Below are 12,841 nucleotides of genomic sequence, written 5' to 3'. Positions count from 1 at the left end.
CACTGAGCTGAAGGAACTCTGAACTTTCCATCTCAGGTTTATACTCAAATGTTTTGCTTTCCTCCAGAAGTCAGCTCGCCGGGCAAAGGGCTGGGCCAGGTTTTAGAGCAATTGGACCTTGGCCACAGCCACTCTCCCTGAGTCTCCCTGGGGCATTTCGAGAACACTAACAGACTGGTGTACGGACTTACCCGGAAATCTTCAAGAGGATGTACACAAAATGCTGCTACTCAAAAATGCACCTCCTTTCATAGTGGTAATTTTTGATACAGGGTCTGTTGTAGCTCAGGTGGGCCTCGAACTTTGAAATAAAGCCAAGAATGGCCTTGCATACCTGATCATTCCATGTCTACCCCATGAGTGCTGACACTTACAGTCACGCTTTACCATGCCCATGTCACGTGGTGCTAGGCTCAGATTCAGGGCTAAGCAAGCACCCTGCTATATCCTTAGCCCATCAGCATGGAGAATTTAAACTGTGTGGGGTTTCGGTAAACATCCCAGAACACTAGTATGAGGAATCTAGAAACACTGCTCCTCCTGAGACATCAAATAAAATAGGGAAAAATTTGCACAGATGTTTCATTCAAAAATCCAGTGATTGACCAAAGGGCTGAGCATAGTGTAAGAGATAGGCTTTCAACAAAATCTCTATCAACTCAGTAGGAACAATGGGAGGCTGACATGAAGCAGGGGTTGCCTGCTTCCCACCGATCATTTCAATATTATAGAAGATGGGTTCAGTGAGCCAAGAGATAGCTCCCATCTCCCAACTCCGTAAGGAAAAACAATACCATGTTTGAGAAGTCAGACATTGGTACTAACACCCTATCCGAAGGCCTAGCTCAACAGGAAGGAGTTGACCTGAGCAGCTCCCAACTCACCTAAATTGTTGGGAAAGGTACTTTTTTGTTGTTGTTATAAACTGATTGGCCCATTAGCTCAGGCTTCTTATTAACTCTTACAACTTATATTAGCCCATTATTCATATCTGTGTTAGCCATGTGGCTCAGTACCTTATTTGGCGAGGCAGTCACATCTTGCTTCTTCTGTGGCTGGGTCAGGACTGCCAAAAGGCAGGTATTCTAAGTCAACTAAGTAGCCAGGCAAAATTGACACATCTGTTTTCTAGGATCCGTGCTGTGGAAGATGTACCATCAGGAGACAATTGGAAGTACTGGTGATACAATACTGGGAGAATAATTACTTTAATCCTAAGTGTTACCACGCATTTGTATTAAATTACATATACTATATCGTTTACCTTTTTGAGCATTTTTAATGAAAAGTTCACTGGCATCATGCATACTCACACAATAGTGTATAACCAACACCTCTATTCATTGCCAGGAAATTTGTATCATTCTAAAAAAAAAACTAGAGGGGCTGAAAACCCACGAGCCACTCAGTCTAAGGACTGGATGCCTCAGAAGGGAGAATCCATACGGGTCTACCCGCAGCTCTTTCTTGCCTTCTCCTCTCACTCTGAGCAGCAGGCCTCTCCCTGCAGCGGATCACTGTTCTGAGTGATGGCAACACAAGCCTTCTTCTGTCCTGAGCCCCATCAGCTGTGGGAGAAGGATTTCTGGCTGGGCTGGCTCCAATTCGCATTCATTCCTTCCCTTTGAGATGCATCAAAGGGCATCTGCGGACACGCATCTCCCCAGCTGTGACAGACAATCAAGCAGAATGGCAGCGCCAGATGCCCTTGCTGATCCTCCCAGCACAGTGCTGCAGCGAGGAGGGAGAAAGTCTCAGGTAGATGTTGCCTCCACTACACTCGGTAAACTCTGGCGGAGAACTCTAAACTTTTAAAGGAAGAACAAATTTAGCAGGCAGATGGTGGAAGCTTTTTAAGGTTTTCATTACATAGTCAAACACCTGGATTATATGTCAGGCCCGTGGGTGGCATAAATAGCAATGTTTTTTGAAGCAATCCATGACTCGTTAAAGGACCATGAAATCAAGTGGGTTGAGAGCAACATTTTTACAAAACAAAATAGACTACAGTAGAAAATACCAGAAAATACCATAGGCCAAGTGCTCTTGGTGATGTTTGGTTTTGGATATGCGGAAGTGGAGATGGATGACATTGCCAAAGTTCTTCTTATTGTTGGCTATGGTCAAAGCAGTTCGAATGTCACTTGAATGCTGGACACAGAGAAGCACACATGTGACATTTTTATTGAAACAAACAAAACCCACTCGGGATTGTATGACCATAAGAGGCAGGTGTCACTCAATGTCTTCTGTTCATATTGTGTCGTGATGTCACTACAAGGTTACCCATTGCTGCACGAAGTGGGAGGAAGGACCTCTGAAGAGTGAAGATCAGACCTGTGTCCTACCCCAGCAAGTGTTGGGGCACTTTTACTGACCTGATGTCTGTGTGGCACAGCAGTGATGGAAAGTTGAAACGGAGCTAGTCTAATGTCACGTCACTTACTTGGACTGTCTTTAGGTGTTTTCTCTGAGCTTCGGTTGGATGAGTACACTAAATTGTCTAGAAAACTGGTAGTGAAGTCTCAGGACTTAGTTGAGAAGCAGGGTTAGGTAGACGGTGGGTAAAAGATGTGCTAACTCCTAGACATTAGTACTAGATCATAGATGGAAAGCCTACTACTTACGATTCTAATTCTAGGGACTTCTTGAATGCTTTTAGACACACTGACACACAGATACATACCTATACACATGTATTCACACAGATGCATGTGTACACACATGTACTTTGAAGCATACTTTGAAATACCAAAGTAATCTGTCTATCCATGGGCAATTTTCTAAATGAATCATGATGCCTACCTGCTATAGTTTAGATCTGGAATGTTTCCTATAAGGCCTGCATGTAAATGGTTTAGTCCTCGCCCAAGGACCATGAGGAAACGGCGCTTTCCAGTGATGGAACTTAATGAGATAACTTAGGTCATGATAAGGCATATTATTGAAAGGGACAACAGGACTCCAAACCTCTCATTTTTTTTCCCCATCCCATCTGTGTGGTAAATAGTTTAGCCATGTACTGCATGAAATTACCTGGTGAAGTCGGTGTGCAGAGAGAGCGAGCTGAAAATGGCACATCCAGCTTTTAAAGACTGCCTAGCGCATGCGCACAGGGGGATGATGGGGCTACGTCATACGCAGATGGCAGAACTAACGCATGCACACAAGGGCTCATGTGACTGCATGTAGGTCACGCCTGAGGGCTTGTCCGCACATGCATGACCCTGGAACCTGGAAGTGTCAGCCATGTTGGTTTGGCTGATATAACACTGCCACTATGAAGTGCTGCCTTGCCGACAGTGCCAATCAGCCTTGGATGGAAAGCTCCAGAACAATGGGCCAAAGTGTCTTTAGCTTTTAGATCACCTCAGGTTCGAGAAAGGAGGCTGACTAGCACACTAGGTCCATTCAGTGAGACACTTCCTACTACACTCGATGTGGAAAGACTATGCGGAATAGCCCACTCAGAAAACAATAAAGACGCTCTTGCTTACTCATGGAATGGACGCTCACAGAGTGTCTTAGTCAGTGTTCTATTGCTTTGAGGACACGCTATGACCATGGCAACTCTCATAAAAGAGAGCATTTAACTGGAGCTTCCTCACAGTTCCAGAGGCTCAGTCCATTATCTTCATGATGGAAGCATGGCAGCAGGCAGGTAGACGTGGCAGCTGAGAGTTCTACAGCTGAATCTGAAGGCAACAGAAGAGAGAGCCACTGGGCCTGGCTTGGACATTTGAAACCTCAAACTCCACCCCTAATGACACCATGCACACTATCACTTGTCTTCACCAACCCTATATCCACACTCTACCTGGTGTGTTGGGAACAGGTCTAGGGGACATCCATGGTGTTCCTTTCCTTCTGCCCTTCTTCCTTCCAGCATTCAGTTCCATTTTCCCTGCCTACCTAAGTTCTGCCCTATCAACAGGCCAAAGCAGCTTCTTTATTCATTAATCAAGAAAAGCAACACACAGACAGATGGACCTCCCACACCAGGGGGTAGTGCAAGCATTCTTGAGGATGGGTGAAGCTGCAACAGAGCCATCTTAGAGAAGGTCCATCTCTTCTAATTGCTCAGCCCCTGGAAAGAAGAGTCTGCGGCCTGGCTCTGTCATCCCCCTGTGGGTTGATTGCAGTCTGTCTTCCCTCAGTAATTCTTCTCTGAACGTGGAGAATGAGCTTTAACTCCTCCACTCTGAGAATGGAGAATGAGCTTTAACTCCACCTGGAGCATGGAGAATGAGCCTGGCACTCTTTCCCCATATCCCTTTTAGAAGCACACAGCGCTTAGTCCCTCTCCCCTTTCCTCAACCAAGTGGAGTGATCTCACTCCCATTTCAGTGTCCTCTTCACCACTCTTCTCATTAGTTTCCAATAGCATAGGTAAAAGTAGAAATGCAGCCTGGAAACTGAATGCATCCTCTCGGAATAATTTGTATCTATTTTTATATTAACTGGGGTCAGGTAATATGACAATGGGTTCATTTGTTCTATCCTCCATCCCAGCCCCCCTCCCCCCAAAAAAACACCTTTTCGGGGCCTTCTCTCCATCCTTCCCAGCATGCCTTACTCATGGCTGAAGTAAAGAATTCTGTTGTGGAAAACAGAGGTACAGAAGGTGAATTAGAGGCCCTGGTCTCTCTCTGGCATCTGATCTAATTTCTAGCAAGTGTTAAGCCATCTTAAATTAAGTGCACAGTCCACCTAAATCTCCCTTTAAATGAACCCCCAATATCCCAGTACCAACTTATAAAAATGTTCAAGATATCCCAGTACCAACTTATAAAAATGTTCAAGATGGCTACTGATTTGGGCATGTGTTAAGGCAGACCATGCCATTGACTTCCACTTCTGCTCTAGAGAGCACTGCTTACTGAGATTTACTCTGCTGCAGATAAAGAATGTGGAGACTGTTTCTTTGTTTGGAAACAGTGGTTCTTATGTAAATTACCTGGTACCTCTAACCAAGGCTGACCTAGTTATGACCTGATGATCATGAGAAGGCACTGAAGCCCCCAGTCCTGCTCATGGCAGAAATGGCATTTCCTTATTTCTGTCTTTTCTACTCTTATGTTGTTCTTGAATCCCTGGATCATAGATTCTCCCACAATGACACTTGGCACTCTCTTAAACTGTATTTTACCCTCAGCTTTCTATGTACCCATAGCTTGGCTGTTGCAAGATATTTGTTTACACTGTGTGAAGATGTGTCACTGTCATTGGTTTAATAAAGAGATGAATAGCTAATAGGTAGGCAGGGGAGACTAGCTGGGACTTCCAGGCAGAGAAAGGAACTGGGGATGAAGGTGAGAGATGCCAGACACACATTAAAGAAGTTGGACAAATGGTACAGAGGAGAGGTAACTGAGCCACACAGCAGAATGTAGATTAATAAAAGCAGGTTTATTTAAAAGCTAATTGGGGAAAAGCCTAAGCTAAGGCCAAGCTTTCATAAGTAATAGTAAGTCTCTGTGTTGTTATTTGTGAGTTGGAGGTCCAAAAGAAAAGTCTGACTGCACCCAGCAGTTAGAAACTATTTTGCCTAGTGAATGCCAAAGACCGGGACCCCATTGTTGGTCTCCTGCTTGGACAGGATCGGATCTTGTAACTTTGTTATAGATGGCTGAGAATGAAAACTAAATGATGAGCAAGTCTCATATGACCACATAAGATGTCACTCTAGTGACAAATCCCCGTGTCAAGAGACTCAACCCACCCTGACACTGTGGTTTAGCCTTTGTGGGGCTGAAGACTCCTAAATTTGGGACTATTTGTGTGCTCTGCCTCATCTTCAAACTAGTACCTGGAAATCAGAAAGCTTGAAAAAATACTCTTGCAGTTCTGATTTGTAAAACAGTAGCGCTCAAAGATGATATGAGAAAACTCATTGGTAGGAAAATGTGGGCCTTGAGTGGATTATCAGTTAAGAGCACTGCCAGTTTTCCAGAGGGCCTGAGTTCAATTCCCAGCATTGACATGGTGGCTTACAGCCAGTTCCAGGGGATCTAATGCTCTCTTCTGGCCTCTGTGACCCCAAATGCTTACATAGTCCACAGGCATACTTGCAGGCAAAACACCCCTACACATAAAAATTTTTTTTTAAAAAATAGGAAAATTTTCAAGTAATTTGTTCTTTCCTGATAACATATTCTTCCATTAATCCCATGCTTTCTACAACCATTCCCACTAAGTCCTATTTGACTTTGAATCAATGGTTCTGATCATTCCCTTTATCCCTTCAGTAGCTATGTGTGCACTGGTGTTCTATGCTGATGTTGCCTGCAGTTAACCTAAACCTGGTCAGTTTAGGATAATGTCTGTTGGGAGCTGTTTAGAAAGCACATCTTGGCCTAAGTCAGTCACCATGTGTCTACAAACTCACATGGAAACAAAAGCATTTGGGCCAAGAGAAGCACGTTCATCTCCAATTCTAATAGGAACTTTAAGGACAAAGCGCCACTGTGTATACATATTAATCTTTCTTGTTGATGTCCAAATTTAAGCGACCAGGGTCATGAGAAGAGAGGCTGGAGGGACTATCACAGTTCAGGGTAAGTTTCTAACACAAGTCAAAGGTCACTTATGAGGTCTTGAAGGAACATATTTAATAAGGAAAAGATAAAAGGGAACTCTGATAAAGGAAGTACTCATAAACTTCGGGTCTCTCACTTGTAACACCTTTTCCCAGAAGCAAACACGTCAATAAAAGTAATACAATCAACACTTAATTCTAAGCAAAAAGGTAGAACTTGATAGTAAGCCAGAAATGTAGTGAAGGGAACCCTGGAAATTGTAGTGAGTATCTCTGAGTCTACCATAGTTTATCATACATCCGCCCCACCAGGAGTAATTTTATCCCAGTTCCTCCCAGGAACATAAACACTCCTCCATCACAAATAGTCTTATTCTCCGTGCAAGTTAGGTTCCCTGCTTTTCCCTGATCAAGAGACAAATATCAGAACTAAGCCCGACCATTCAGCCTCTGTCTCACGTAGGATTTCTACTTTTGGGTAGATTGGCATGAAGGCAGATTAGGGCCTGCTGAGCAGAGTCCTGGAGCCATCCTGGTTCTGCTGGTGCTTGGTTCTGAAGTTTGCCATTGCCGTGAGGTTTATCTTCATAGGCGACCAGCAAATGCCCTTTGACCTAGCCACACTTTGTTTCTGCTGCTGTGAACCTGGTCATCTTTTTGCATATAAAAGCCCTGCAGTGTTCCATGCTGAGACAGCCAAGAGGAAAGAGGGGAGTTCTGAGGAAGAAGAAAGAATTGAAGTATACAGAAGCATCTAGAAGCATCAAAATAATATTTGGCTAGAACAGTGCAGTGAGGCTCAGTTTCCGAAGCTGATGGATGGCAGAGAGGCGTGGGGGGCGGGGTTGGGTGGCTTTCTTATACCTCCCAGTTTCTGTCTGCTCTGTGAATGGGTAAAACAATCGTCATTAAGTCTGAGAGAGAAATTAGGAAGAGAACAGGATGCCCCTGTAAAGAGCCCAGTTCTTCAGATCTGGGTAAATTCCACCCTACGGTGCCAAGGGAATTAGCCGAAGACATGCACAATCATTGCAGTTTCTTTCTGGAAAATAAGAAAGAATGGGGACAAATGTCTAAAAACTGCGGTTGGAAAATGATTATTTCTGAAAGAATTAGGGTGGTGAATAGTAGAGGCTGGGATCTATAAATAACCAACGGAACATTGACCCTGGTTAGATGAGAGTTATGGCACCGAGGGTACCACATCTGCAGGCTTCACGGTGATTATCCTGATTTAAGCAGCTAGGACCCCTTGTGATGCCCTTCGGACCAGCATGGAAAATGCCTGAGCACAGCTCTGTGCTGTTCTACCTGGCTGGTGACTCTCACCCAGTGAGTGTGATGACTCAGTAGCCTCTGGAGGGTGGGAGATGGGCTGTGCTGCAGGAGGCTGTGCTGCAGGAGGCTGTGCTGCAGGAGACTGTGCTGCAGGAGGCTGTGCTGTGCTGCAGGAGGTTGTGCTGCAGGAGGCTGTGCTGCAGGAGGCAGGCTGTGCTGCAGGAGGCTGTGCTGCAGGAGGCTGTGCTTATCCAACCCACACAATATTTTATCAACAACTCTCACAGAGCACTGAGTTGCTCTGGGGCTGACTCAACCAGAAGGAACAGCCTGTACACTGGCTACACAAACGTCACGAAATGGCCTCTATGCGTCACCCATGCACAGAAATGCACCTATTGATGGGTTACTGGAAAGCTATTTATTGAGGTTCTGGAAAGATGAGCATCAAAGTGTTCGTAATGATCAACACTCAGTGGGTGGATTTATAGAAATTCTAATGTTCTCTACTTTATAAACTTGTAATGAACGGGTATTCCTCTCACAACAAGAAAATATTATTTTAAAAAAATATATTCAAAGGAAAAACACCTCCATTGGTTGAAATATTATAAAAATAAACCATGCGAACAGTGTGTACAGTCATAAAATCCTGGCTCAGGCAGAGTGTACTTCCATAAACATGAGCGAGAGGTGAGGTGGGCCTGGGAGGAGTATTTGGAAGTCTTTAGCCCAGTTAGTGCTTTCTAAAGGGACAGATAGATGCAGTCACACACTCAGCAAAGTGCTTGCCTTGCAAGCATGAAGGCCCGTGTTCCAGACTCAGAACCTGTGTTTTAAAAGGCAAGGCTTGACTAGAGAGATATCTGACAACAGAATGGGGACCCCGAAACACTGTGGAAGATCTAAAAGTGAGAGGGAACCACCCAGCCCCTGCGGAGTTGGGGTACCAAACAGGCAACAAGGGAGTCTATTAAGAAGTGGGATTCAAGAGAAGAATCCAGTGTGAGCTCGGTGGCACACGCCCTTAATTCCAGCTCTCAGGAGGCAGAAGTGTGTGGATCTTTATGAGTTTGAGAGCACTCTGGTTGACATAGCGAGTCCCAGGACAGCCAGGGCTACACAGAGAGACCCTGTCTCCAAAGAAAATGGGGGGTTCAGTTAGCACCTGCCTCGTGGTTCTTGAATTATGGTTTCCTAACTAGTACCACCATTACATGGTAACTAGTCAGAAATTAAAATGCATTCCCATTTAAAATGCCTTATGACTTAGGAGCCAGATACAGCCAGCAGTCTGTCCGAGAAGACCCTCTGAAACCCTAGGGCACTCTCAAGTTTGAAGACCATCAGCTTGCAGGACTCTGTTAGCTACTTTTCCATTGCTATAAGATACCATGACCGTGGCAACTTAAGGAGGAAAGAGCTTACTTGAGGCTTATAGTTTTGGAGGGTTGGAGTCTGTGACCATCATGGTGGGAGCATGGCAGCAGGCAGGCAGGAATGGCGCTAGAGCAGCAGCTGGGAGCTCACATCTTGAGACACAACTATGAGAGAGGGAGAGAGGGAAGGATGGATGGAGGGACAGAGGGAAGGAGATAGAGACAGGGAATGGTACAAGTCTTTTTGAAACCTCAATGCCCACCCCCAGGGACACACTTCCTTCCCCAAGACCACGCCTCTTAAGCTTTCCCCAACAGTTCCATGGACTGGGAACCAAAGAGTCAAATATATGAGCCTGTGGAAGCCATTCCCATTTAAACCACCACAGGGACTAAGCTCAGGGACTCTACAGCCAAAACATCTAAGCTTAAATCTCAGCTCTGCTAGCTTTGTGTTCTCAATTTGCACATCTGCAAAGCAGGGTTCAAATTATAACCACTTAAAAGGGTAGCTATAAGGATTACTCACACACACACACACACACACAACTTTAAATGGTTAAGTCTGACACGTGTATGTGTAAGCTAATATGGTTTGCACCATCAGTCATTAGGGCAAGAGTATATAAGTGAAATGGAGCCTCCTATAACACGGCTTGATGTGGAAGTACAGAAGTCTGAACTTGAGAACCCTTTCATCTGTGTCCCTCAGTAGCTCTCAGGGAGGGGTCAGCAATTCCAGCTGGGAAAGATGCGTGCTTGGAGTCAGGAGGTTGCGCGCTTTGAGTCCTCCAGCAAACTGGATGAGCTCCCTTCTGAAGAAGGAGATGATGTCTAGGTGAGGTGACACCTCACAGATCACAGGCAGGGCAGGTTAGAAACAGGTCTCTGGTGGGGAAAGGTGTTAGAACCCTGGTGACTCTGTCCACCTGTCCGGTGTTGTCCAGCTCTCAGCACTTGGGTTGGCAGCAGGCTTGCCACTGAACTGTGAAAGCCGTCTCCATATCTCCATCCACACAGATGCTTCCCTCTCTGTGGTCACCCACCATTTCCTCTTGGACACCAGCCCCCTCAGCTGGGAAATCCAGGTGAGACCCGGCTTTGAATCTGGAAATCATGCAGCAGATTTGTGCTTATAATAGTGTGGTCTCTTGTGTATTTTCTTCCCCTTGCTCTAGATTTTTCAAGGAAACAAATGGGCTCTACTCTCTGCACACAGAGAAAGGGAAGGCTGTGAAGTATTTTATTCTTATATTAGCAGCAGGTTTATATGCTCCAGTGAAATCACAGACACACATGAATACATGCACGTACATGCACACCCAAGGAGAGCTGCATGCAACTGAATGCAGATTCAAAGAAAGAGGTAGCGCTGAGGAATACCAATGTAATATTCGGTTGAGTGGATCGAGGTATATTCAAATAAATGGGTGTTAGCTTTTAATAAAGGTGACAATGTGTACTTTGACGTAAAAGGGTGTTCAGAATGTGATGTTAATGCAGCCTGAACAACAAGGAGAAAGGTCTAAGAGGCTACACACCAAAAGGTTACAAAGGTCAAATGTCATGTTAAGACTGCAGATTTTTTTTTTCAGTAAATTTCTTCTTGTTTCCCTTATCTGAATTTTTTTGATGTGGTTGTAATAAACCTGTCTTCCTCTTATGACAAAAAATGAACACTATCTATATGAAAAATAATAATAACGTCGCTTCATGAATACAAACTCCTTGGCCCCATGTCATTTCTATCTTGGCTCCACTTTGTTCTGGTCGAGAGCAAGCTTTTGCCTACTGTGTGTGCAGCCCTGCCTCTCCTTTCTCTGGAGCCTCCACCCTGCATGTCACTGCCCCATTCTTGGGCCTCACTGACTCTCCTCAGCATTGGCAGGTCACAGCCTCCAAAGTGAAACATGCTGACTTTGTGTCGGATCTCTCTGTGTGCCCCTTCTCCCTCCTTCATGAATGACATGTTCTCTGTCTGCTCTCCTGGTCTCTTCCCCCTGCTGACCTCTTGCTGTTAGGGATCCTCTACATACAGACTGATCTTTTGTGTGTGTGTGTGTGTGTGTGTGTGCGTGTGTGTGTGTTTAAGACAGTCTCACTGCCTAGCTCTCTTTGGCTGGGCTGGAACTCAGTTTGGTCTTAAACTCACAGAGATCTTCCTACCTTTATCTCCCTAGTGCTGGCATTAAAATTGTGCCACCATGCCTAGTCTTAAATGAAATCCTATTTTTACACATACACCTTCAAGCCCCAGGCTAATATCTCCAGGCTTCTAAGGTCTACTTCCTTCTCCACATGCCTGGTTGAAGATGTAAACAATATGTTGAAGAAACACTGAAATATTTTGAATCTCAGACCTGTTTATCTCCTGTGCTCTTTTAAATAAGCAAACCTTGAAGGTTCTACCTTCAAAGCCTCCCGTGAATCACTCCCTGTCTCTGCCGCTCTTGCTACGACCACTCAGTTCAAAGCACCCCGAGGAGAGCTGCCACAGACTCGCACATTCCTGAGTCCCACTCTCTCTGACCTCCATGCTGCTCCTCGAGCTGGCCATACTTTACTCTAGACTCAGAATCCTTGTCCTTAACATACCCTCTACCTAGAATGCTCTCCCCTCAGATGTCCCATGACTCATTCTCCTGCTTTCTTTTGTTTTCCGCTCAAATGTCATTTAACCTAGAGTCTTTCCCTGCCTGTGACATCCCATCACACACACACCTCCTCATCCCAACTTATCTTATCCACAGTGCTCACTGCCATCTCACAGGAGATGAGCAAGAACCCCCGAAATACATGATCTCAAGAAGCTGCTCCTTTGCAAACATTGCGGAAAGGTTCATCTTCCCAAAACACAGTCTGACAAAGCTGTTTGCTCCCTGCAAGGCAGTGGAGAAATACAATCTGCTGATTGACAAATTGTCTCTCTGAGATGTTAAGTCTGCGTTGTAAGGAATTTGCTATGTTCACGCTTGCACCCTCAGTACCTGGAGCAAACTCTGAGCTATAGCAAGAGTTCAGTAAAGATTTGAGTGGCCTGTTTGTTTAGTCTAAGACTGGAATTTTTCTTTCCTTGCAACTCTCTTAAGTCTCGAAGCTTGGGGTTGTAGAATAAGGCTAATAATAATAGTGTCCATACAGGACAGCGTGAGAAAGGATCCATAGCCCTCTTCTGGATGTCTGTCAGCGACTGAGATGTGGTAACAAAACAGTGAGGACAGTGGAAGTTGGCTTGGAAATACCCGCGCACTTCCAGTCTGGGCTGGGGTCTCAGTCCATTGTGATAGGGTTTCCTTCTGAGCAGTTTAGCTTAAAGGAAAGTTCACTCTGCAGCAACTAACCCTAGACCAGACTGATTCCATCAAACTAGAACTTGAAACAAGAAGAGCCCAGCATGTGTGGCTGTCAAGAGCCTGCTCCCCCGGCCCTTGAGAAGAGCCACATCTCTACACCCATATCTCTCATGCCTGGTCTCTTAGCTCAGCCTTGGTCCTGCAGGTGTCCTGAGTTACCCCCATGTCAACATTAGTGTCTATCACTGCTCATGTCCTTTATACAATGGGATATTTACAAGTAACCTGATACCTACTCCCAAACACTTTATCTCTAGGCTGCTATCGGTGTGTATGCGGGGCAGGCAAGTGTT

The sequence above is a fragment of the Chionomys nivalis genome, chromosome 15, assembly GCF_950005125.1.
Source record: "Chionomys nivalis chromosome 15, mChiNiv1.1, whole genome shotgun sequence".
In the NCBI taxonomy this organism is placed as follows: domain Eukaryota; kingdom Metazoa; phylum Chordata; class Mammalia; order Rodentia; family Cricetidae; genus Chionomys; species Chionomys nivalis.
The sequence above is the reverse complement of the archived record's forward strand: the minus strand, read 5'-3'. Positions refer to the sequence as shown.